This window comes from Schistocerca americana, chromosome X (assembly GCF_021461395.2).
Source record: "Schistocerca americana isolate TAMUIC-IGC-003095 chromosome X, iqSchAmer2.1, whole genome shotgun sequence".
In the NCBI taxonomy this organism is placed as follows: Eukaryota; Metazoa; Arthropoda; class Insecta; order Orthoptera; family Acrididae; genus Schistocerca; species Schistocerca americana.
Window position 1 is genome coordinate 550,524,468 of NC_060130.1, and position 27,635 is coordinate 550,552,102.

The following is a 27,635-nucleotide window of genomic DNA, read 5'->3' on the forward strand; positions in this document are numbered from 1 at the left end:
TGCTTTTGTTGATGTTCATCTTATATCCTCCTTTCAAGACACTGTCCATTCCGTTCAACTGCTCTTCCAAGTCTTTTGAATTACAATTTCATCGGTGAACCTTAAAGTTTTTATTTCTTATCCATGGATTTTAATACCTACTCCGAATTTTTCTTTTGTTTCCTTTATTGCTTGCTCAATATACAGATTGAATAACATCGGGGAGAGGCTACAACTCTGTCTCACTCCCTTCCCAACCACTGCTTCCCTTTCATGTCCCTCTACTCTTATAACTGCCACCTGGTTTCTGTACAAATTGTAAATAGCCTTTCGCTCCCTGTCTTTTACCCCTGCCACCTTCAGAATTTGAAAGAATGTATTCCACTCAACTTTGTCAGAACATTTCTCTAAGTCTACCGATGCTAGACACGTAGCTTTGCCTTTTCTTTATCTAGCTTCTAAGATAAGTCGTGTGGTATTGCCTCAAGTGTCCCAATATTTCTACGAAATCCAAACTGATCTTCCCCGAGGTCGGCTTCTACCAGTTTTTCCATTCGTCTGTAAAGAATTCGTGTCAGTATTTTGCAGCCGTGACTTATTAAACTGATAGTTCGGTAATTTTCACATCTGTCAACACCTGCTTTCTTTGGTATTGGAATTATTATATTCTTCTTGAAGTCTGAGGGTATGTCGCCTGTCTCATACATTTTGCTCACCAGATGGTTGGTTAGGTTAGTGTTGTTTTAACGTCCCGTCGACAACGAGGTCATTAGAGACGGAGCGCTAGCTCGGGTTAGGGAAGGATGGGGAAGGAAATCGGCCGTGCCCTTTCAAAGGAACCATCCCGGCATTTGCCTGAAAGGATTTAGGGATATCACGGAAAACCTAAATCAGGATGGCTGGAGACGGGATTGAACCGTCGTCCTCCCGAATGCGAGTCCAGTGTGCTAACCACTGCGCCACCTCGCTCGGTGCTCACCAGATGGTAGAGTTTTATAAGAACTGGCTCTCCCAAGGTTGTCAGTAGTTCTAATGGAATGTTGTCTACTCCCGGGGCCTTGTTTCGACTTAGGTCTTTCAGTGCTCTATCAAACTCTTCACGCAGTATCATATCTCCCATTTCATCTTCACCTACATCCTCTTCCATTTCCAAAATATTGTCCTCAAGTACCTCGCCCTTGTATACACCCTCTATATACTCCTTCCACCTTCATGCTTTCCCTTCTTTGCTTAGAACTGGGTTTCCATCTGAGCTGTTGATATTCATGCAAGTGGTTCTCTTTTCTCCAAAGATCTGTTTAATTTTCCTGTAGGCAGTATCTATCTTACCCCTAGTGTTATCTGCCTCTATATCCTTACATTTGTCCTCTAGCCATGACTGCTTAGCCATTTTGCACTTCCTGTCGATCTCATTTTTGAGACGTTTTTATTCCTTTTCGCCTGCTTCATTTACTGCATTTTAAAATTTTCTCCTTTCATCAGATAAATTCAATATTTCTTCTGTCACCCAAGGATTTCTACTAGCCCTCGTCTTTTTACCTACTTGATCCTCTGCTGCCTTCACTACTTCATCCCTCAAAGCCACCCATTCTTCTTCCACTGTATTTCTTTCCCCCATTCTTGTCAATTGTTCCCTTATGCTCTTCCTGAAACTCTGTACAACCTCTGGTTTAGTCAGTTTATCCAGGTCCCATCTCCTTAAATGTATAGTATAACAGATCGTTTTCCTGCATTCCGATCACCTGCGGCTGAACCCATGCAGATGTTGATAAAGCTCTTTATGATGTGGACGAAACAAGCTAACACTTCCTTTCACGTTCTCAGTTTGTTGTAAGGGGCGTGCACTGTATGAGTTAGCTTAGCACTTACATCTGCGATCGCACAATAGAAACTGAAGCAAGGAATTCTTTCCAATCTTAATAACTGACACACTGTTTTAAATATTCTAGATATTTGTATCCTTTAGCGGATTTCTTTCTGTATGCAGAGATTTTTCACTTACCTGCAAATGTGGTATTAAGTGGCTAGGAAAACGCTATTTAGACGTTTGGCAATTTCGAAGGCGTGTTGAATCCGTCGTCAATGTAGATACACATCAAAAAATGTTTTGCATCACCCCAGTACCAAGAACTCCTGAAGATAGACGTTGACTGTGGATACTTTATCACACAGTCCCCTGGGCTGTTCAGAGATGTCACTAAACCCACCCAAAGGTGTAAACAACCATGCATAAGAAAGAAGAAAAGCGTGTGACGAGGGCCTCCCGTCGGGTAGACCGCTCACCTGGTGCACGTCTTCCGAGTTGACGCCACTTCGGCGACTTGCGCGTCGATGGGGATGAAATGATGATGATTAGGACAACACAACACCCAGTCCCTGAGCGGAGAAAATCTCTGACCCAGCTGGGAATCGAACCTGGGCCCTTAACCATGCATAAGCAGCGCCTATTAGACGGAAGGGGTCCAACAGTCGATCAGTTCGAGTTATTCCACGAGGAAGAAGGTACGCGGCTCGTGTTGTCTGTAGTTCAACCATGCCTAGACGGTCAATACTGCGGTCCGAGTCCGCAATTTACTTTGTGCGAAGAAAGGCTCCCAACAATGGAAGTGTCCATGCGTCCCGGAGCAAACCGAAGCGATGTTGTTCGGAGAGAGAGGAGATACAGAGAGACAGGAACTGTCGATGATATGCCTAGTTCAGGCCGCCTAAGGGCTACTACTGCAGTGGATGACCACTATCTACTCATTATGGCTCGGATGAGAGACAGGAACTGTCGATGACATGCCTCGTTCAGGCCGCCCAAGGGCTACTACTGCATTGGATGACCACTATCTACTGATTATGGCTCGGATGAACCCCGACAGTAACGCCACCATGTTGAATTATGCTTTACGCGCAGCCACATGACATCGTGTTACTCAAACTGTACGTGATAGGCTGTATCATGAGCAACTTCACTTTCGACGCCCATGGAGAAGCCCATCTTTGCAACCACGACACCACGCAGCACGGTACAGATGGGCCCAAAAACATGGCGAATGGACCGCTCAGGACTGGCATCACGTTCTCGTCAGCGATGAGTGTCGCATATGTCTCCAACCATAAAATCGTCGGAGACGTGTTTGGAGGCACCTCGGTCAGGTTGAACGCTTTAGTCACTCTGTCCAGTGAGTGCAACAATATGGGGGTTCCCTGCTGTTTTGCGGTGGCATTATGTGGGGCCAAAGTACGCCGCTGGTTGTCATGGAAGGCGCCGTAACGGCTGTATAATATTTTAATGTCATCCTCCGTCCAGTAGTGCAACCATATCGGCAGCATATTGGCGAGGCATTTGTCTTCATCGACGACAATTCGCGCCCATCATGCACATCTTGTGAATGACTTCCTTCAGGACAACGACATCGCTCGACTAGAGTGGCCAGCATGGTCCCTATGGAACATGACTGGGATATTTTGAAAAGGACTGTTTATGGACGTTGTGACCCAACAACCACTCTGACGGATCCACGCCGAATCGCCGTTGAGGAGTGGGACAATCTGGACCAACAGTGCTTTGATGAATTTGTGGATAGTATGCCACGACGAATACAGGCATGCATCAATGCAAGAGAACGTGTTGCTAGGTATTAGAGGTACTAGTGTGTAAGGTGTAACGTCCGTTTGCAATAGCGAGGTGTAACGGAGGGAGCTCCAGACGTACGTACCTCCTATTTGTTCCACACAAGTACCACATGTTATGCCTCTTGCCTTCCGTTTTGGAAGTTTTGACTCTTGAATTTCTTCATTGTAACATAGTTTACACCCGATTATATGTTGTTTTCATTTGTATGAGAGGTCTATGAGGCATCTCGCCTGCTCTTACTATTCACCACATATATTTGCAACTGTAATATGTTCTTACCACATGACTCATATTCTGTAACCAATGTATTTTATGACAGTTGCCAACACTACAGAAGCAGAACAGTCACGTCAATGACCGGACGGACCGTTCATGAATTTGTGATAAAAAATGGGCCACAAGGGAGATTTGAACACGAATCTCCCGCTTTGCAGTCCAACATCGTGACCACACAGCCACCACCCAGTGGTTCTTGCGAGTCGCTCGGTATTGTGTATCTTGAGGCTCGACCGTTCACTTACTTCTTTTTTCACAGTTCAGTAAGCCTTCTTCTTGTTTTCACGCTTGATCTGTGCTCAGTTTTTGTCGGGCTATCCATTGAGCCAATTGACCACTATATCTGGAGGGGATGCGGTGGGGAGTTTCCTTTGTCAGTACTGCTGCTCTCGAAGCCTGCGACCGAACAGGCCCGACCAGCGATGGGCGGCTGGTTAAATCAACAACACTGTTAGTTTCTTATGCTATCACAGAGGCCATTACTAATAACTGAAATACTTTTCTCAACAAAATTTCCTTCGTAGCATGACTTCTTTATGGTAAACAGTATGAAAGCACGTGCCTGTCTCGGGTCTGCTTTAACTGTCATTTCGCTTGTTTTTTATACGACGTAAAACCTGAGTGCTTGAAAATGACATGCAAGCGTATTTTTACGGATAGAAAAGTTTCAAAAAGTAACCCTAATCGTACAAAAAAGTTTCGATTGGTAAGCGATATAATTTTGTCAAATTGAGAGTGTTTCGACATCGGCGAGAAAAAGACCACTATATGTTGCTGGTATTGCCGATTAAATGTTTGTTGGGTTTCGATGTTATGATCCACAAGTTGAAACATAAAACGCTTGTTTTTTGTGGAGAACATTTTTCAAGTTGGCGGGTGATATAACTCATGAAATATACATGCAATTATATAATGCCTTTTTGTTGCTTGTGAGCCGGCGTCTTTTTTACTTTAGAACGTAGGACTGTTGCGATAAATTTTAATTCTGATTTTCGGTGCACGTTTTATAATGATTTTTTGAAGAAAAAGTTGAATTTTATTTTACAATGTCGCCATTTTGTTAAAAACCATTTTTAACATCCCTACGTACAACGTTGGACTGTATCATAACTTTCAGAACAGTGTATGAAATTTTGTTCGAGGTTGCAAATTGTGACATTCCGAGCTCCCACCAACCGCCCTCGCCCGCCGCGAAAGCCTTTCGTCAATGTCGTATGCCGTCCTCTGGATGTAAGTTATTTACTTACAAAATACATACTACAATATAAAGGGTGTGCAATAAAGATATAAAGACAATTTTGTAAATTGTTTGTTATTTTATTGAAAAAATCATGAATATCGGTTCCAAAAGTCGACCGTTAACCTAGTCGACCCGATCAAACTTGATTCCGTGTCGGGAAGTATCGTGAGTACCTCGATTCTGGGAAAGTCACCGCTGCTGAGTCACCTGCCACGGGCAGCCACACGGCAGAGTTAGAGGTAGGATGCGGCTAGTTAATAGTGAGTAGACCAACCGCAGTGCAGTAAACCGCTTGCCAGTTCAATGCTGTGAAAATCACCACATGTTGACCGCTAAGCTTCATTGTCGAACCGGATGTATTCCAAGCACAATGGTCGTTAGCCTATCCCAAACCTATAGAGCGACTCCGTGCGCACCTGCAGCCGCTGTGCACGCAAGGGCTCAAGTCTCACGTCAATTATTCGTCACGCACCGCCTAGTAAATGACATACACTTCTGCAGTCCTGTGACAGCCCGTCTACCAATGCTCCCATTGTCTCTGAGTAACAGAATCTAAAAACCATAGTAACGACTTTTTAAATATATGTTTCATCCTTGTAATCGTAGGAATGGAAATATATTTATTATTTTGAAATAGTGTTTTGAAAGGGTAACTCAAGTCCATAGCCTTGAACCGAACACAAGATTTTCTGAAAATAAATGATTGTAATATAATCTACTTATATTCCTGCAGCTGACTCACGTTTCTAGTTAATTTGCAAATGCTGCAGTCAAGTACAGTTATATTACAATTAATAAATGTAAACTTGACTAAAAATTTCATGAATACAGAAATGGCGCCCAGCATGAGGTCTTCACCTAACAGAATATTCCATCATTGTCTGAGCCAGGTCGGTTGCAGGTAGGAATGTTCAATTCATGAATGGATAGATCAGGCATTTATGGAAATTATCGCTCCACCAAATAAATATGTAGTTCCAATCATGGTCGATTACTTAGACGTCTTTGATTGATTGCCATGTTTGTGTTACTTAGAAATACCTCGTTATCTGAAGACCTCAATTACAATCTCCTGGAATATGCCCATAATGGATGAATTAATGGATACGGGGAGATTATAAATTAATAACATGAACTTACAAAATACGACAAAATGCAATGGTCATTGGAAGCAAATACTATTGCAGGTACATGCAAACGAGGAATTCGTTGCAAAGCACATGTTCGTTATGGCTTCACATTCTTACAGAAACGCAGTAGAGTATTCGCCAAAGGAGATAATTGCGCGATAACAAAATACTCTTGTTTCTGACGGGGAAAATTTATATTTCCTGCAAAGGGAAAATATACGCCAAGAAAGCCAGCTGTAGCGTTATAAGATACGTTGATAACTAGGAAATCGCCCTGTCATTCATCCTGATGAAACATTAAATTTCAGTCATGACGTCAATTTTACAGCAGCCAAACCAAGTAGGGTAATCCACACAAATTAGCCCTGCAGGCAACCAGCGACCACCAAGCATCTTCGCTGCCAATATTATGGACGAAAACGGGATGCCTGACAGGGAGAGCAGGGCTGCTGTGCCCATCAGATTATCAGGGGCTTTCGAAATCATACCAGCTGACTCTCTACAGGTCATCCCGATAAATATAGCTGTCAGATATTTAGCCGCCTTTTACTTGCTTAAAGGGGATTACTATGAAATTGGAGATTTGAGAAAGTTGGGACGGAAATGAGTTCGAGATGGTTTCACACTTGTTCTGTCGAGGAGACATTTGGCTGCAGGAATACTTCAACACGACGCAGGCAATTCACAGAGCCACGTGCCATATGTGAACGACGATCATCCTTTTGAAAATTGACTCCACGATACGTTCATATGAGAGGTAACATACGACACAGGATGTCTGTGACGTATCTTTGTACCCTAACAGTTCAGTCAATCACTACGACGCTGACCATATCCTGTGGCTCTCCACACCATAACACCAGGAGTAACTGCGCTGTGCCTCTCCAAAAAACTGGAAGAATTTGACTTTTCCCCAGGCGTACATGAACGAAGTTACATTAACAGCCGGCCGTGATAGCCGAGTGGTTCTAGGCGCTTCAGTCCGGAACCGCGAGACTACTACGGTGGCAGGTTCGAATCTTGCCTCGGGCATGGATGTGTGTGATGTCCTTTGGTTAGTTAGGTTTAAGTGGTTCTAAGTTCTAGGAGACTGATGACCTAGGATGTTAAGTCCCATAGTTCTCAGAGCCATTTCATTTACATTAACATCCGATCATGTTTTCTGTGTGCTTCACATTTGTTGTCAAGCACTGTAGTTCTGTGGTAGTACGTGGACAGGGCCGCTGACTCTCGCAGCTCTCGTATTCGAATATTTTATTGTGCGACGTCGTTGATCTTGGAATGGGCCACAGTCAGCTATTGCGTTTCGACGCGAAATTATTAGTGCATTCGAAACTTAAAATATAAATGATCTACACAATGATGGATGTGATAATTTAATGCAGTATGTGGTTAACACGTTCTCTCCTGCAACAGTGCTAAGTGCAATATCCCCTAATCCTATCGTTCCCTATGCACCATAGCCTCTCAGCTGCTGCTGCAGTTATCGACACCTTCGATCACGACGCTACGTACGACCATTTCTGTCACTCATGACGTGCAGTCATCTACACTACCTTCGGCTACGACGCTATACTGTCGAAATAAACAGCACCGTCATCACAGGCATGGATGCAACCAACATGTGGCCTACTGGGACACGGACACCATATTTCACGAAATGTTTATTATAAAAGTTTTTAAAGTATTTGTAATCGTGGAGAAAGTCAACTCGCAGAGGTTTAGTCAGACCAATGTAATCGTTAAAAATTGATAATAGGCATCGTTTCGCTAGTGAACTTTTTTCTGTCCTTCCAAAACACTCATTAATCCAGGTAATTATGCATGTACTTGAAAATCTAATTATAATTGAAAATTTTACTTAGATTTCATATTTTTAATTACATTTACTTTTATAATGAAAAATTTTGTTGTTGACCTTCAAGTTGTATTTCATGTAGCAGTTATTTAGGAAGATCTACAGTTTCTGACATTATATTATTGATTATCATTCGTCAAAACAGTATTGTATTCTAATCTAAATCACTACCAAGAACTATATAAAACTAAATGGTTGGTGGAAACACTACGAGTATGAAGGTGCTTCGTTACCCTACATGTTACCAGATCACAGTAGCATCAAGTGCAGCTGGATAGCTATCGAGATATATGCACTTTGGACTCATGTTCTAAGAAGCAAGTTGTGGGTGGCGATTGAGCTTTTACCGCTGAGGATGGCACTGAAATATGTGACACGAGGTGTATCCTCCGTCATTAGGGTGAAAGGGTCTGCACGCCGCTGGGAAAGTGTGTCTGTTTCAGTTACTCACGAGTGTGTATGGATATTTGGTGTCGTGCTGAAAATCTATCAGATGAAGACAAATAGGGATTCCCTGTTCAAGCAATTTCCCACTTGATGTAGGTTTCAGTAGGTACGCAGAGGTGAAAAGGCTTCCATAGGATTGACTAGAAGGAGTACCGCATGAAACCACCCTTCGGACTAGTCTACAACAATAACACCAAGGATACGCTTTTTCAGCCGAGCCTATTAGAATGACATACACAGGATAAGTAAAACGTAACAATAATTCAAAACTGTATATATTGTATGGGACATAACGTAGTCAAAGAATAAAGAGCATGGTGCGACGTAAAAATCGCGGGGAATTCATTTAAGCAGAGAACACACACCGAAATTATAACATGCTGCGAATGTAAAAAATGGATTCTATCGCAAGTAACGAAACCAGAAATAAAAGAAACAGAAATAAAAGAAAAAAGTCATGCAGTGATTTGTGATGCTGTAAGAAAACTAAGTTTCGACGCTTCTGTGCACAATGGGATATATTACTTAATGTCTCTATGCCGACTTAAACTCTGGGTCTGTGAGGTTTATAGAAGAATTCTTGGTGCAAAGATGCTACAAGTAGTGCCAGGGCTACAGACGAGGATTGATATCAGCTGTGCGCTGCATGAGAGTCTAGTCACAGTCCCTCAGTTTTACACCGAGAATTGGAGTGGGCCACTTCTTGCTGGTGTCTTGGAAAACATTCATCAACGAGAATTGTCGTCTTGAAAGACATACCATCATATACTTCACACGTTTAAGGAGGCACATAATCATTAACGACAACAATTACACATAACATGCCCACGTGCTAACACACAGAATTCTTCGTGTCCACACATTCACTTCCTCGTTAGAAGACATTTCTTGGTCGGATGTTTGATGTAAAATAATGGTTTCAGACATCTAGGACACATGGAATACTTCTCTTATCGTTGCTACCACTTTTGATGTGATAAGACTTATCTATAAAGGAACTCTCTCTCAATGATCTACTGCCCGGTTCTTACTTAATCGTCCACGTTCCTCTTATGAAGAAAGGAAGAGAGGATGAGATTTAGAGGTGGTTGGTAATCTTACGGATATAAAAATTTCGTTAATCATTGTAGTCGTCGGCTATATGATAATCTTTTGATGGTTGCAGGGTGGCATGAACATACTTATGCTGATAGTTGTGGTTCAGTTCAACAGTAAATACCGATGATAATGTGAGAAATAGCACATAACCGCCTTTCTCGACTATAAAGCCGAGATTAGAAACAAAAGAGCCGCCGTTCCATCATATGACCATCTCAGTATGAAATCCACCTTCTAGCGCTCGATCATTGCAGGTTTTCTCATGAATTACACATTCTCGCTATTCTAAGATGTTGGGTACACAATCTTGTTTCGCTGTCTCCACAGGTACCTGTGGAAAGGTATAAGCTGTTTGCCATGTAGTGGTTTTATGCTCATTGCAACATATTCAACTTTCGTCTTAGTTACCTGGAAATTGCTGTAAATTATTGACGAAACGAGCTCCAAGATTCAGCATACTAGACTCGCGTTCGGTAGGAAGACGGTTAAAACCCGCATCCGGCTATCCACATTTAGGTTTTCCGTGATTTTCCTAAATCACTTCAGGCAAACCTCTGAAAGGCCACGGCCGATTTCCTTCCCCACCCTTGATACAATCTGAGTACGTGGTTCATCTCTAATGACCTCCATGTCGACGGGACATTAAACCCAGTCTTCCTTCCTTCTTCCTCCGAGCTCCAGCTTCCGTCCAGCTTGAGATCAGCAAACTTGTTAGTTCCCCATTTTCTGTCTCACATTTTATTTCAGTGGGTAGATTATAATATATGTGGTAATCATGAAGGTCCGATAGTGCAGTGTGTATTTGACAGTGCCTGTATAGTTCCATGCAAGTGTCCTTCAGACATGCGTATGTGTCTGAAGGAACAAGCACTACTACGATTTATAGACGTGCTAAATAGTAAAATGTATTCGCAAACTGCGAATACGATCTTAGTATGAGCTGTGTGGTTTACTAGAGACACATGAATATTTGTGTCGAACCGCCACTCGAACCCGGATATCACACTTATCGCGATCGCCTTAACCAATTCAGCTACCCGTGCACGTCCCTCCCCCTACCCCGTCCCACCGGAACGATCCGAACTTCGAAATGTAATATTGTCTACATCCCATCGTGCTCACACAACGTTCGTGTGATTTCCACACAGGGAGAGACAATTTTTTCTCATCAGTTTGCCTTTCTTTAGCATGTAACATGTAGATTCTGCATGATTCGACCAGCCGGCCGAATGGCGGCACACAATGAGGTCTATTTCTAACGCTATCGTGTGTCCTTTACAGTTATCACTCAACATCTGACAAAGCCGCTGAACGAACAACACTTACGTACTCTGATGGCCGTTCTACCTTTCATAGATATTGTAAGCAATCATTTACGTACTGGCCAGTAGTGTGTACGAAGTTACATTGACATCTGGCTGTGTCTTGTGGGCTTCATTTTGTTAACGAGCATGGTATGAGAACTTACAGATTGCTATGTCTCCAAAGTTGTTAATTTTTCTTATGGCAAAAGTATCTCAACCTAAACGTGTCAACACGTCTCCTATACGGTTTTTTTTTTAATTTAAGCTCCTAGTAACCCAACGCCGCCCTCCCCAGCCCCCCCCCCTCCCTCCTTCTGCCACACGGTCCCCCAGACCGCCCCACGGCTTGCGACGATTCGCGCGGCTCCCCCCGTCGGGGCTTCGAAGCGTAAGTTAGTTTAAGTTAAATTAAGTACAGGCTAAGCCTAGGAACCGATGACCTAAGTAGTTTGGTCCCACAGGAACTAACCACAGATTTCCAAATTTTCTTAATAATCTGCACACCACAGAAATTACAACTTTCTCTTTTTTTATTTTTATTTTCTTGCTGTCGGCATTCGTGGCGCGTTGGCTATTTTTCGCGGAGAAAACTGGATGATCCTGTTTTTATTTTTTTCAAATTTAGAGCTAGTCCATTTGGGTAAACCTTAACAAAAACATCATTACCATTTTCCCTGTGTATGTTTCTTTCCTCAGCTTGATGATAATGCTTGAATCATCTGTGAAAAAGATAATTTTGCCTTCAAATTAAAAAATAATGATAGTTTATTAACATGTAGCAGTAACGAGTCTATAATGGATCCCTGCACAGTCATTTCTCACTATGTAGATATGACAACCCAGTTTGTATTACTCAGACACCATACTCTAGCTGATCCATGTACCACATAACATCTTAGTTTCTCTAATAGGGTTTTAGGACTGACACAATCAGCTGCCTTTGATAAGGGAAAGAAGACCAGAACTCGTGATATTTTCGCGTTTAAGAATGTTTTTATGTTTTCTGTTAACAGCTCCGTAGGAGAGCAGCCGCTTTGCAGTCCATATCGTTATTTACTGCGTACCCCATTTCTTCACAGGTGGGTGACAACACTCCAATACAATACACTTTAAAAAATATCGGAAAACGGTGTTAGAAATGAGACTGGCCGGTAGTTACTGACACCTATGGAATACGCTCTCTTATAGAGAAGCCTGACAGTAGTACATTTTATTATGTCTGGCAAGCTACCCTGGACGAGCGATGTATTATGCACCTGACTTAGGACACAAATCACAGGGCCACAATTTTTTAGTGTCCTGTTAGTGACGTTGTCAAGTCTATACAAACTTTTGAGGGTCAAGATGATCTTCCTTACTTCAGATGCGGATGTGTGATGAATTTCATCTTCATTAGATCTCCTGTATATTTCCCCGGCAGTTTACAGTTTTGTTTTCACTTCGAATTTTCTTGATCCGATTTTCTCACCTAGAATATTTTATTAGAAGTATATGCTACGCATTAACTATTTTTTATAATACTCCCGCCTCGTTAGTCGAAACAATATCATCTTACAAAGCTACTTTCTGTGTCTCTCTTTTTAACAATATCCCCTACATATTTCATGAATATTGTCTGTGTTGTCAATTTCGGACTAGACGGGCGTACTCCTGGATTTTTTACAACTTTTCTTAATGTGTTTACAGCCTAATAGTCCATCGGAATTCTTACTTGTTCTAGCTGTTCTGTATATTTCCCATTTTCCGTTTGATGATACCTTAATACGTCTAGTGATCTACGACTTCATTGCAAATTTATTACAACTACATTGAATTATTACTTTGCAAACTATTTTAAAGTGTTTTCGAACGTATCGACAAATATGTTGAGTTTAGGGCAGCTACTACGTTCATTGTGAACTACAACCCAGTCAACATTTTTGATGCTTCCTTAAATCACCATTAATCATCGACGTTAATTTCATTGAGTTTTGTGGACTGTACATTTAGATAAGATATTTAATGATACTACCTTTGCATCATAGTCCGACATTCCATTGACGACCAGGTAGATATCTGCTTATTTTCTGCCTGTTTTATGACTACATTATGCACTGGTGTGCAAAATTTAGGGACCGAAATTAACTTTCGTATGTAGTGTCACTGCCAAGCAACATACTTCGATTACACATCGACCACACATAGCAATAACAGCTGCAGTATAGTACAGACGGTAACTGAAAGAAGTAAATAATAAAATGAACAAAAAAATGGTTCAAATGGCTCTGAGCACTATGGGACTTAACATCTGTGGTCATCAGTCCCCTAGAACTTAGAACTAATTAAACCTAACTAACCTAAGGACATCACACACATCCATGCCCGAGGCAGGATTCGAACCTGCCACCGTAGCGGTCGCGCGGTTCCGGACTGAGCGCCTAGAACCGCTAGACCACCGCGGCTGGCAATAAAATGAGCACAAAAGAAACATTTCTCATAGACAGTAATTACACTGAAATCACCGTGATTTGTGAGGGCCACCTGGACATCACAAAGCTTATGACAGGGTTCTCAACACTTATTTTCTTTCTTTATTTCTTTAACAACATCTGATTAAAGACATCAGGCCCTCTCTGACGGCTGACCAGGGTTTCACACATATAGTATATTTTTACATCATAGGTACCTACGAAATAACAATTTTAATATGAGCTGAGTGTCTACAGTGGAAATGTAAGTAAAAAACTACTACGGTTGATACTGGCAGTACTTGTACTGCTGCCACTAATAATTATAAGAGCAATAATCATAATAGTATTATTAAAATGCTAATAGTAATAATAATAATAATAATAACAATAATAATGACAGTATTGGTAGTGGTAGACATAAAACAATTTATACGTTCATAAAATAGATATTTTCTGATACAAAGAGTTCTGGGGAAAGGTAATTTAAGGAAGCCACACCTGCTAACAGTACTGGGAAATGAGAAATGGTTGCAAAGAAGGATGTGCAAGAGCAACAAGTGTGTACAGGGCCAATGGTAATCATTATTGTGGCTAGAGCTGATATGTCATTAGTTGTCTTCTGAAGCTATAAACGTTATTCAGTTCTCTAACATAACACAGGAGATTGTTCCCGAGTCGTGTTCTTGCTACTGAGAGGGACTTCGAGAAAGTGGCTGAATGATGGAGTGGAACAGCAACGATTTTGTCCTGACAGGAATGGGTGTTCCTGTCATGTTACCGAGACACAAACGCTAGGAAAAGACATAGGGTAAAGGACTCTCTACGCTTGTCTGCACGGAGCCAGAAAAGCTGTGCATAAAATGGAGAAATACGTACAGAGAGTCGAAATTACAGACATAACGAACACAGGCATTCTTAACTAGTTCCAGGCGCCGTGAGCTTGCTGGAGAAATGTCTGACAACACATCACTGTAATCAATAACTGGAAATATAACTGTTTCTACAAGATCATTTTCCAGGCGAAGAGATTTTTATTTTTTTGTTAGGCGTGGAGAATGCTGATGCCTTCTTACACATTGCTGTTTCGTGCTCAATCCAATTCAGATTCTCATCTATTATTATTCTTAGACTCTTTGCTGAATGAGATAAGTTGATATTTGTCCCATGTGGGCTTAAAGACTGTAGGGATTTCAACAATTCGAGCTAATAAGCCTAGAATTATCAACCAGTACCACTTGGGATTTGGATGGTTTGAGCCTCAATCCTATATCCTGCACCCATTTTGATAGTGCACACAGATTTATAATGAGATTCTCGACACCTGTCTTCAGGTTTATTGACTTTGCACTTAAATACAGCTGCAAGTCATTAGCGTACAATTGGTATTTGCACTAGGGTAGAACTGATGAAGTCTGCAGCTCGTAGTCTAGCGGGTAACATTGCTGCCCCTGGATCACGGGGTGCTTGGTCCGATTCCTGATCGTATCGAGGATTTTCTCTGCCGGGCCATGTTTATATTGTCCCCATCATTTCATCATCGTTCGGAAAACTGTCGCCACTGGACAGTGAAAAGATTGGGAATTTGTATGGGCACTGACAGCCACGTCGTTAAGCCCCCCCACAAACAAAAATTATCATCACAACCGATGACTCATCACTGATATGCAATAAAAAAATATAGAACCTAATACCGAACTCTGGGGGACGCCTGACACTACACAGTGTCCTCTAGATGCTTATCTGATATGCTTGATGGATTTTCTGATGGTACTCCAAGTAACATGTTTTAGACAGAATTTTTCGCGACTACAGCCATTTACACACACGAAGTAATCATTGAGTCCCTGTTTCGTTTGCGATTCAGTTGTGGTTGTAGGTAATTTGAAGTGCAGGTTCTCTTCTTCGCCTGAGACAATTGGTTCAGCTCCACATTTTACTTTGCTGCACCATAACCACTCAAGTTTTTGCATAAGACAGTGTGGCGCGGCGGCGCCGTGTGTTTACCAGAGCCTGAAAACAATTTTGCGGTCAGACAGAAAGCTATGGAGACCATACTGACCATAATTTCCAGTCTACAAGTCCACATTCTTCTATTACTCACTGAAAGAAATGTTTCTACGCTCTGTTTACTCACCAGGGTCAGGAACTATGAATATAAATGAAAGTTTTGAGCTCTAACTGACTGATATATTTGATAAAATTTCACACGTACGATATAGTAATATTCCGGAAAATAATAACAGTAATGATATCTCTATCATAAACAGCACTATGAGCAGTTCAGAGGCAACCTCTACGATAAGTTCCCACTAAAAGGTCTTTCTCTGACTTCTGATAATCAAAGTTAATTGCTCGCAACTAAAGTGTAAAATAAGCGGTTTTGTTAACATTATGAACGGCACACAAACAGTTACATCCCCGAAATCTAAGTGATCCGGGACGGTGTCCAGTCCTTGGGAGTTCACTTCCTAATTGTACTGTAAACATGCATTTAGCTGCAGCCTGGCTGTGTCGTCACCGAAGGCAACTTGTAAGCCGGCGTTTGACTGACGCTGACCATATGGTAGCTGGGTGTGAATTCAAGTCAAGTCTTCCATTCGGACCCTATTTATGTATGGGCGTAACAGACGGCCGAAGGGAACACCTGCCATCATCCGATCTATGCCCTGGTAGTAGCATCTAAATGGCCACTTTCTCAGGCACGTAATATTTTATAACATTGTTGTGCACCAATTTACAATGTTCGAATGTTTATATGAATGGAGTTAAGCTGGCTTTACTCATGGCAAAAGTTTTAGCTCTCCTGCATTTAACCTTTGCCATCTACAATTTCTAGAATGGAACTGACAGTAGAACATGATCTCTGAAGTACATCTTTAAGGGACTCTGTATTGATAGGTATTTTCATCAAAGCCTTGAAACTTGTTATAGCTTTATTATTTAACAGGTTTCATCAGGAGCTGTAATCAAAACTTTCTATCATTAATATAAATGAGATTTAATCTACTACAAATAAGGACGTTTTTGTTCCAAATTTACTTTTCAGTAAATTACTCGAAAGCTATTAGAGGGTGCTTAGTTGGGTCACATAGTTAATGTTTTTATATTAAACTGAAGCGTAATACCAATATTAGTCTTCCTGAGCCTAATATTTAGCGCCTTCAGTTTTCTATAAAAATGTGTATTCTGGCCAAAATATTGTTCTGATCAAGCTTAAACTTATAACAGATGATTTTGACATTCATTTGCACATTCTGAAAATTTTTGGCTTTCTAGCTTTATTATTTAGCCCCATTTGTTTTTGATTTAAAACGATTATTTAGAAAAAACATATTTATCTGATCACTCTGACATTTAACGATTGAAACATTAATATACTCACGTATATGTTGACAAAATTTGAAAATAAGTTTAATTTTAATTTCATCTTTAGGTAATGGAACAATACTTTGTATGCTACGCACAAGTGCGTTATGATGATGTGGCGCTAGTAGCAGTGAACTGGGTTAAGTTCCAGCACACTCGCACTCCTCTGTATCTCTCAAATGAAAAAGCCCTTGTTTCGCCAGATCACCCCCTATTTGATTTTGTGAAAAAATTTATTGTTGAACAAAATTAAATATTAGAAACAAGGAATGTTGCTATAGCTGACCTCTTCTAAATGAAATTGATTTTAGTAAAATTCTCTGACACTATGCTCACAGATTAACAATATTCATAGAAAACTGTGACATAATGGACTATTACAAATCATCTACATAAATTACACAGAAACACGAAATAAAATTTTCGTTTATGACAAAATTACTTTTTGTATAAATTTTTCAGTCTTTACCTGATAGAGAAACACAAAATTTTCACTTTTCAGTACTCACTTGTTTAGTCACAATCGTAGGCCCCAGTGTGAGCATCTGTATGACACTTTCACTACATCATTAGAGGTTTCCACTAAATCATTAGAGTCAGGGGGTGGGAAGCTACTTCTCCATTATATTTTATTACAAAAAGGAAAGGGAAGGATTCACTGTGGATCGTGTCATCTTTGCTTCCTTCCCTTCTACAGATTGTAGGTTGCATTTCATCAAGCCTCCATGTCCCTGAGAAACAGATAACATAGCCTAAGCTTCTGTACTCAACTTATATATAAGGTAGAACCAAACACATTCTATACTCTATTCTCCTTTTGTTTTTCAAATAAATAATTCAAAAAATCATTAATTCAAATAAATAATTTAAAATAAATAACTGAGAAGTTGCCAGAAGGAATTACTGTTCTTTCTTTTTTAAATTTAGTATCTAGAATATTGTTATTAAGTTTTTCACAATGATTATTGGCGATACATTACATCATAAAAGCATAACATTTCACTTCATTATCACACGTGAATCATGGACTTTACAGTCCTCTTTTCTTTTAGAGATGAACCACAGCTATTAGGCACTGAAGGTCAGTTTATGTTCTTAAATACTGACAATCAGGGCTACTTTGGAATTTATTTTGTTACTTTAGATATTTCTTTACTTATAAAACAGAGTACCCTTTTTATGTGTATCAATTATCGTATGTATTAGTATGCTAAAGTAGCCATTTGTTCGACAACAGTTACTTAACTTTATTACACAAAAAAATTACAAAGCTAAAGCTGATTTTATTACAACATATACATACTTTACGATCTGCATGTATTAATACATTTGCTTATTTGAATTTTGTTGTCTGCATTTATCTGTTAATTGACCATCTGTCTTAAAAAGTTTAGGCATTTCTCAAACCTTTTTAAGAGACATGTGGGAATCACTGATCAATTTTCCACCATTTAACCATATATGTCGTTCCACTGACCTCATTTCTCCTGTTTCTCCCCATTTCCATTTATACATGTATTTTGGCACTTCTTTCTCCATTTCTTGCTGACCTCATTATTTCATATATTTTTGTTGAGCTCCTCATACCACTTCCACACATCTCTTTTCATCAGTATCAGAAAGCTTTGGCTTGCCTCTTAAATTAAAAATTCAGTATATTTAATTAAAACAACCGATTTTATTAATGTTAACTAAATTACCTATTTTTTACAATTATACTACTAAATACAATAAATAATGGCTTTCTAACTTCATCAATTAATTTACTATGTGATTGTAGCATAATAAATGTATTACATAATTAGTTAATAAAGGTAATTTATTTTAAAAAATTTTACATTGTGAAGGTAACTAAATAAATAAAAATATATTGTTTAACAAAGTACATTATTTTAAAAATCACATTTTGAAGATAAGTAAATTAATTAAAATAAATAAGTTAACAAAAGGAAATTATTTTAAATAATCACATTGTGAACATAAGTAAAGAAATAAAGTATATCAGTTAATCAAGGTAAGTTATATCAGTTTTTATTTTTCTACCTTTTTTAAAATGTTTCAGAAATGTATATATCCATGAAGTTAACACTATTATAAATTTTCTGAGTTTTTAATTCCTTTATATAGAAGCAAATGGAATTAATTAAAATTTTTCAGTAAATAATCTATGTTGAGCATCATAAGTAAGATTCGTTTTACCATACATAATTATATAAGAAACTATATAATTTGGAATTTTATCATTAAAAGTTGCATTAAGTTTCATATTTGTCTTTTGTGTAGTTATAACGTTTTTAGTATGTGCCATGTTCATAACAAAAATTTGATAATTAGTTATAAAACTAATTGCATTAATATCAGTATCTGATTTTAAGAAATTAATCCTTTTAAAATCTAAAAAAAAACATCAAATGCTTTTAGAAAATTATTTGGTGGATTAATACAAACTATTTGATTATTTTTTCCCTTTGTTTGAAATACAACAAAAGCACAATATGGCATATAAATTTCTTTATAATTGTAGTAATTTGTTAAATCTAGTTCTAAACAATTTTTACCATATAATCCAGCAATTTCTTCTGTTTGAAGTTCATAAAAGGAAATAAGTATTTTATGGTTTTTTAAAATATTATCATGTTGTTCAAATTCATAATTTTGGTTCATATTTAAGAAATGGTACACGAATTTCCATAGATTGTATAATAATTTTATCTTCTTTTGGAAGAGTATCTTTTATTTCAACACCAGCAATGTTTTTATCAAACCAACGTAAAATAGCATCTCCATATGATGTACTACGTCTAAAAACTACAGTTAAGATTCTTTCGAACATAATGTTTTTATAATCTTTAAATAATCCACCAAGTAATGATAATGGATAAAATACTTCATTTCTTTTACTAATCTGTTTCTCATGTATAATAACATGCCCTTCTAAACTTATTTCATCAGTAACAGATAAAAGTTAAATTTATAAAACTGTTGATGAAATAAAAGGATGTTCAATTCTAGGTAATATGGCAGGTCCTTTTTTTATGGTTATCAAGTCTAAAATTATGTTGCATAATTATCAATTAATTTTTTATTTGATTTTCCATCGTAAGTTGGATAATCTGTACCATTATTTCCAATAATACTAAACTTCATATATAATCTTGCATGATTTGAATGTAGCCAACCATCACAAATATTTATTTCAATTTCTGTATCCTTGTTAGGAAAATTTAAATTATTTTAATTTTTTTCATTAACAGGAAATGAACAAAACTGATAAGATATTTTTAAAATAACTGTTACAGTAGCACCATTAAAGTCAATTAAAGTATCATTTTCATCAGTTATAGTAACTTGTAAATCTTCAAATGTATTAAAAATAAGAACATTTACAGGATAATTTGGTTCACAGATTATTGTCCCACCAAATTCGGCATTATGTTTAAAGGAAGCAGTAATATTAGTTCCTTTATGAAAATAATCACTATGTTCTACATACATTCCATCAGTCACATCAAAATTTATGTTTATTAATTCAAAAGGAATTATTTTAGGAACATCTTTAGTTACAGCTTTTTCATTAGCCTTGTCAATTAGCTTATTAAAACCAAGTAACTTCCAGTACTACCTGCTATATCAATATACAATTGTACATCACTTTCAGTAACAAATCTGTTTAAAATTTCATCTACTTTAATGTGTATATTAGGTTTTTCAGATGTAAATTTTTTTTTAAAAATTTTTAAACTATTGAGCTATAGGAATTGCTATTGTCTGTCCATCACAATTAATTCTATTGTTTTTTGTTGTAATATTTGGAGTTAAAAAAGTTGAATAAAACCCAACTGATGAAGATTAGTATAATAATCACGTATTGGAACAGTTAATCGTTTACTAAGAATAGAAGAAGTTGAAATAATCTACTTATTTACTACAGAAAAATTATTAATAAATGTAAAAATTATTAATACATGAAAGAGTATAAGTAAATGAAAAATACAATTAAATGAAAAAATCATTAATACATTAAGAACACAGATTGAGATGAATACAAACTTGATAAACTTATATCAAATTCTATAAGATGTGCAATAATTGGACCGAGTGGTTGGGGAAAACAACATTAATGATTGATAGTCATCGTGTAGCTCCAGGATGGCTAAATTGGAACAAAAATTAACCATTTATACGTTTATTCAAAAAGTTTATAACAACCAAAGTATCACGAAATTATAAAACAATGTGAAAATTTGAAGATAAAATTAATGAAATCGTCGTTTGTTTAATTGAAAATATTGAGGAAATTAGTCCATTCGATGAATGTGATGATAATTCAGTTGTTTGATTTGATGATTTTATTTTAGATAACTATGATACTGTACGAGAAAATTTTAATACAGGTAGAGAGAAAGATATTGATTGCTTATATTTAGCACAATCTTGTTCAAAAATAACAAAACACTTAGTTAGAGACAATTTAAATTTTTTAAATATCTGTAGACAAGATGATAAAAAAATTTAAATCACATTTATCATGAATTTGTTGGTGGAGATTTTAAGTTTAGTAATTTTAAAGAATTATGTAGTCAATGTTAGAAAGACAAATCTGGATTTTTAACAATGGATATGTCTAAGAAATAATTGAAGGAAAGTATAGAATTAAAACTCAACATTATTTAACAATATAAACATTAAATAAAACATTAAATAAAAACCTTAAACTTAAACTTAAACGTAAGCTTAACTAAACAAGCAAAACAAAATAAGAGGAATTCGAAGATTTTAAAAAAATATTTGAACATTGGAAGAGGAAATAGAACATATAAATATGAAAAGAAAGTCAACCTGTTATCATAAACTATATAAAAATCATTATAAATTTTAATCTATAAAAATTTTTAACTGTATAATAATTTTTAAAAATTTTAATATAAAAAAAGTCTTTATTAAATTTTAAACTGTATAAATCAATAACGTCACAATTGATTATACTTTGCTACTTAGTGATAAAACTAAACCAAAACTCAATTAAATTAAAGTTAAATAATGAACAATAAAGTGCTATTGTACCATATCAACAGATGTTCTAAAGAGGATAAAGGAAAAGTAAGTTGGTGGAAATTTACTTATTACATCATGTATACCTGTTTTTAAAAAAAATTACTGAATATTATCAAAAAAGAAAGATGGTAAGGGAATAACACAACATGAAGGTAGATTAATACAATTATTAGTAGCTGCATTACCATATTTACCAACAAATGGTTTATTAGCTGGTAGATCTGCAGTGATTGCTGATGCATTATTAAACAAAAAGAAAAATGCTAAAGAAAGGAAGAATAATAAAGACATACTTAGATAGGGAAAAAGTTAGTTATTGAATAAAGGAGACAAAAAAATTTCAAATGGAATTGATAAATATCCTAATGCATTAAATATTGTGATAAAGAAAAACTTACTAAACAATTAAAAATTAAAATATTTTTAGGTGTATACATGGTTGATGAAATACAAAAAGAAACGGTTAAAAACGAATGTTGTATAGTAAATTTAGATACATGTGATAATCCTGGTACACATTGACTTTTGTTATTATAAAATAATGGTAAATATTTGTTTTTGATTCATTTGGTGGGAATATATCCTAACAATTTGTTAACTATTTAGGAAAAAGTGTACTATACTGCAATACAGAAGGAATACAAAATTTTGATGAAGTAAAATGTGGTCATATATGTTTATTTGTTTTGAAATTGCTTTGTGAGAATCATAGTTTTAATGGTATTTTAGATTTTATTAGATCCATCTAATAAAACAAAATGTATAAGTTGTTAATACATCTACATTCAATTTAGAAAAAACTGAAAAACTTCAAAATAGTATTAAACATCTACAATCATCAATAGATCCAAAGATAACTAAGGCAATTAAACAATTTCCAAAGGAATATGATACAATTTTTTTCAATAACTAAGTGTTATATTGGTTTTAAAAATACAATACTTGATAATGTAAATAATCCAATTAATAAATGAGATATAAATAAAAAAATTTTGATAGTAAAGTACCAAATTTTGTTACAAAACCAGAATAAATAAGCATTTTAACACAATTTAATAACTATATTAATAAAGATAATTACAACCAGATAATTTTTGCTTAAAAAAATAATCTAAACACAAAAACAACCTAAATATATTACCTATGAGTAATACAGTAGAAAGTTAATTTAAAACATTAGAATCACAAATTAATAAAGGCTTACATAAGAAATAAGATGAAGATAAAGATGAAATAGAAGATATAAGACTTTAAATTAATTTTAATTTTAACTTTATCAAAACTTTTTTCAATAAAATTTTTAAACTATCTACATTTTTATAAATATAATTTAAAAATCATACTTCACATGACTATTACATATATTGTTTAAAGTCTAAAACTTTAGAGAAACATAAATTCACATAGAGTAACAACTAAAAATGGAAGACCAATAATTGAATGTATTTGTACATTTTGTAAATCTAAAAAAAGTAAATTTGTTTAAAAAAATTTTAGATGGTGAAGCTTTAAATAATATTCGTGAAAATATAATTAATGAATTGTATAAACCATCTAGAAAGAAATTTAAAAGAAGAAATGTTGTTTCTATTATTATAGATGATTTATGGGAAATCTGATTTAGTTGAAATCGGTTCAGGTCGTTTAAAAAGAACTTCTAAACTAATCAAAGATTAACAATATTTATTAACAATAATTGCAGTTCTCAAAATTTGAATTTGCTGGTCGTATTAAAGGTAAAATACATTTCATGATCTTTAAAAAAATTGTATTGTTAGAATACCAAATAATATACTACCAGATATTGCTAAAGAATTTTATAACAATGAATTTAAAGTGTTACTAAAAAGTAATTTGTCATTATTCAACTTTTTGAGAATTAAAGGCATCCCTTGTTGAGCAATTTAACAGAACACTTAAATAAAATATGTGAAAAAATAGCTAAACAATGTAATTATAAATGCTTAATTTAAGTAAAGAATCTAATTGAAGAATCCACTATCACAGAACTTTCTACAATTAAAATGTAACCAATAGATGTTAGTGAAAAAAATTTTAACTAAGTAATATTGTATGTAATGAAGAACTTAAATTTAAAGAGTCGATAAAGTTAGAATTATTACACTTAAAAATATTTTTGAAAAAGATTATACAGATAATTGGTCAACAGAAATTTTTTGAATTTGACGATGTTATTTATTCTAATCCAATTTCATATAAATTAAAAGATATAAATGGAAATTTTTATAAATAAGAACTACAGAAAAAATGACCAGATGTATACTTAGTTGAAGAGGTTCGAAAAAGGAAGATTATCGAGTTTATGTAGAATGGTTAGGTTTTGAATATTCACATAACCTATGGATAAATAAAGATAAATTAATTTTATGAAACACTAGTATACTATTTATTTTATAAGTCAATTAGTTCTTTGATAATCAATTTTTTTAAGCATTTAGCCTCCTTTTGGGATTCTATAGTGAAAATACTACATACATTTTTTAGATAAATCAACATAAATAGGTTTATCACATGTTATTTTAGCTTTATTCGTATGAATAGCAGCAAGATTTTCATTAAATAAAATTCTACATTTAAAGTTTGGTTTAGCTACAAGTTTATCACACATTTTACTATTTGAAACTAATTTTATAACTTATCTATTTTTTATATTCCCTATTGTTTGTATAAATACAGAATTATACATTACTTTGTTGAAATCTTATTCAATATTATTTGTAGCTTTTGTTCTAAACGGTGTGTTTAAATCAGTATATACCTTTTTAACCAATCGGATTGTTTACATTTTAAATTTTTAGATATTATTGTAAGTTGCATTTCTAAAGATAAATAATGTTTAAGATTTCTATAATGTACTTCATAATTATATTTTTAATCTAAATTATTGATTAATTTACTTTTGTTTGCACCTGGAACAAGTTTTCATTCAGGAGTTAATGGTAAATCATACGGAAATTATGTAATTATTTGGATATTCTAAATGAACTTCAAATTTATATTCATTATCAAAGTTCTTTTAAATACACTTCTATTTGTACAATTATAATTGTTTGGTTTGTCCCATTGAAATGCATTATTTGGTAAAATTGGTTCATAGCCTAATCATATAAATTATTTGCATCTAGATACATTTTATAATTTGATGTTTCTTTATTATTAAAATCTTTTAAATATTTAATATCTGCTGTTATGTACCTTTTACAACATTGAGAAATTCATCCTCTTATTCCTTCTTCAACCATTAAAATCATAACATCATTGTATAATAATTCAAGATTTTATTTAGTAATTTTTCACATTTCATGACAAACCTGGAGGTGTAGAATACCAAGAAGGCTTTAGATTATATGTCTGTACAGAGGTTTTACTAAAATTTTCACATACATCACTTAATAATTGTACATCTGTTTTAAGATACAAATCATGGTATTCTCTTTATTTTAAATATTCAATTTTTTCCAAACTGATTATTCATATTCATAATCTTTATCAATTATATCAGAATCATTTTATTTACTGTAAAATATTTCTTTTGTTGGTAATTGTGTTTTTTAAATTTTTTTAAACAATCCATATAATCAAATTGATAAATACCTATTCTAATTACTAAATAATATAATTATGGAGAAAAATAATTTTAATATTTTTAATTGTGATTTTTTAAAATTTGTTGAAAAGTTATGAAGTGAAAAATCAATTAATTTAAATGTGTCAACACCCTTCATTTTTAAGTTTTTTGTATGTTTACCAAAACTAATGAACTTAGTTTCATTGTTTGGTTTTAGTTTTATTTCTTTATTATAATAACCTGGTTCCTTATAAAAAGATGTGAATCATAACTAGATAAATGATGTAAATAAATAGGTACAAAATCAGGTTGTTTTCGATTTAAATTAGACATGTATTGAATAATTGGGCAATGTATTATCCAGCTAGATGACTGTAATTACGAACTTGTTTATTATTTTTTGTATAATAATGCTTACAATGTACAAAACTTAGAATTGTTATTTATTTTATTTTCTTCAAATGGAAGTGGTATCAATTGTACATATTCAGAGTAAATTTTTCCTCTTTCTTCAATTTCTTGTTTTATACATTCAATAATTTCAATTTTTTTAAAGTTAACTTTCACAGTTAGCACAAATATCAAATGGAACTTCTTGATTATATCGATAGTTTTTAAAATATATGCATTTTATTTTATTTGACATTTCAAGTATTACTGGTTTTTTGGTTAAACAATTTGGTATGTGATCATCCAATTTTTTATTATTATTGAAATGTACTAAACATAAATCAAAAATAAATTTCACTTCAGTATGTTTAGTCATTTTACTTGATACAAGTCTAGATAAGTTTTTCGTGTGCCAATAGTGTGAATTAATATCTCTCTTGTAATAAAGTATATTTACATATTTTTTTCTTTTTACTATTTGTAATATTTAATGGATACACTTGTCATTTTTATTCGTCATTATCATCAAATGAATAAACATTAATTGATATATTAATTATATTTTCTATTTTTGGTATATGTTCAAATAATACAGGAAATTCAATATTTTCAAGATATTTATCAAGATAGAAACCAACACTTCTATATTATGTTATTCTTTCAGGACATTCATGTACAGGGTACAGAGCTACTTTTATAGACCATAAAATTTATTTTTCATCTTTATTTTTCACTTTAACACATGCCTTTTATTTTTAATTTTATCTTGGAAATCAAGATAAGATGATTCTTCCAGTGCAATATATTTATTAATTGTTTGTTGTAAACCCATATTTCTATTTCATATCCATCCTGATCCTTGTGCTTAAACATTGGTTATGCTTTTACAATTTTATCTTTAGTTAGAAAATCATCATAAATATCATAATATGTTAAGTTTTTCAAAAAATTTTCACTGCATTCAAGTGTATAACTTTTAGCAATTAATGTATAATTTTCATGTATATAAACACTCAAAAAATTTCTCATAATTTTGTTTACTTCAGTTATATAATTTTTCTAATTTTCACTTACTTCATATTTATTATAATTTTTAACAATTTTTGTATTAATTTCACTTTATTTGGTGACAGATGTAGCAGTCTTAGAACTGTGTTCAAATGTATAATTTTAACAACATTTGTATTATTTTCACTTACTTCATGTGTATTATTTCTAACAATATTTCCATTATTTCTAATAATACATTTAATTAAATCAGCGTTACATAGATTTGAATATTGTTGTAAATTATATACTTTACATATTTCATGAAGTACATCAACAGTGAATCTTTCTAGATCTGCAGCAATTTAACTTTCCATTTTGCTGTTTTATTTATTACAAAAAGGATGCATTATGTTTGTAAGAAATTATATTTAACACAGTGATAATTATTCAATAGATGCATAAGGATTATTATTTAATATGTAATTAATCACAAAGAGAAATTATTTAATATTATTTTAACAATTAGTTTTTAAAAGATTCAGTTTGTTTGTTAGTTATACATTTAGTTTATTATTTAGCTTAACAATTAAATTTGAAAAGATACAGTTTTATTGATTTATATAATTAATCAAAGATACTTATTATTATTTAATAGGTAATTAATCATAAAGTTCAAGATGCTTCTTCTTCTTTAGTTTTCTTATTCTTAATATATTCTAAATTAAATTTCTTACATTTATTGTTATATTTATCTTTATCTGAAGCTTTTATATAAAAAAAATTATATTTTTAATGTCTTGACAACTTTTACATTTCTTTGTAGACGTAGCTGTGTCTTCAG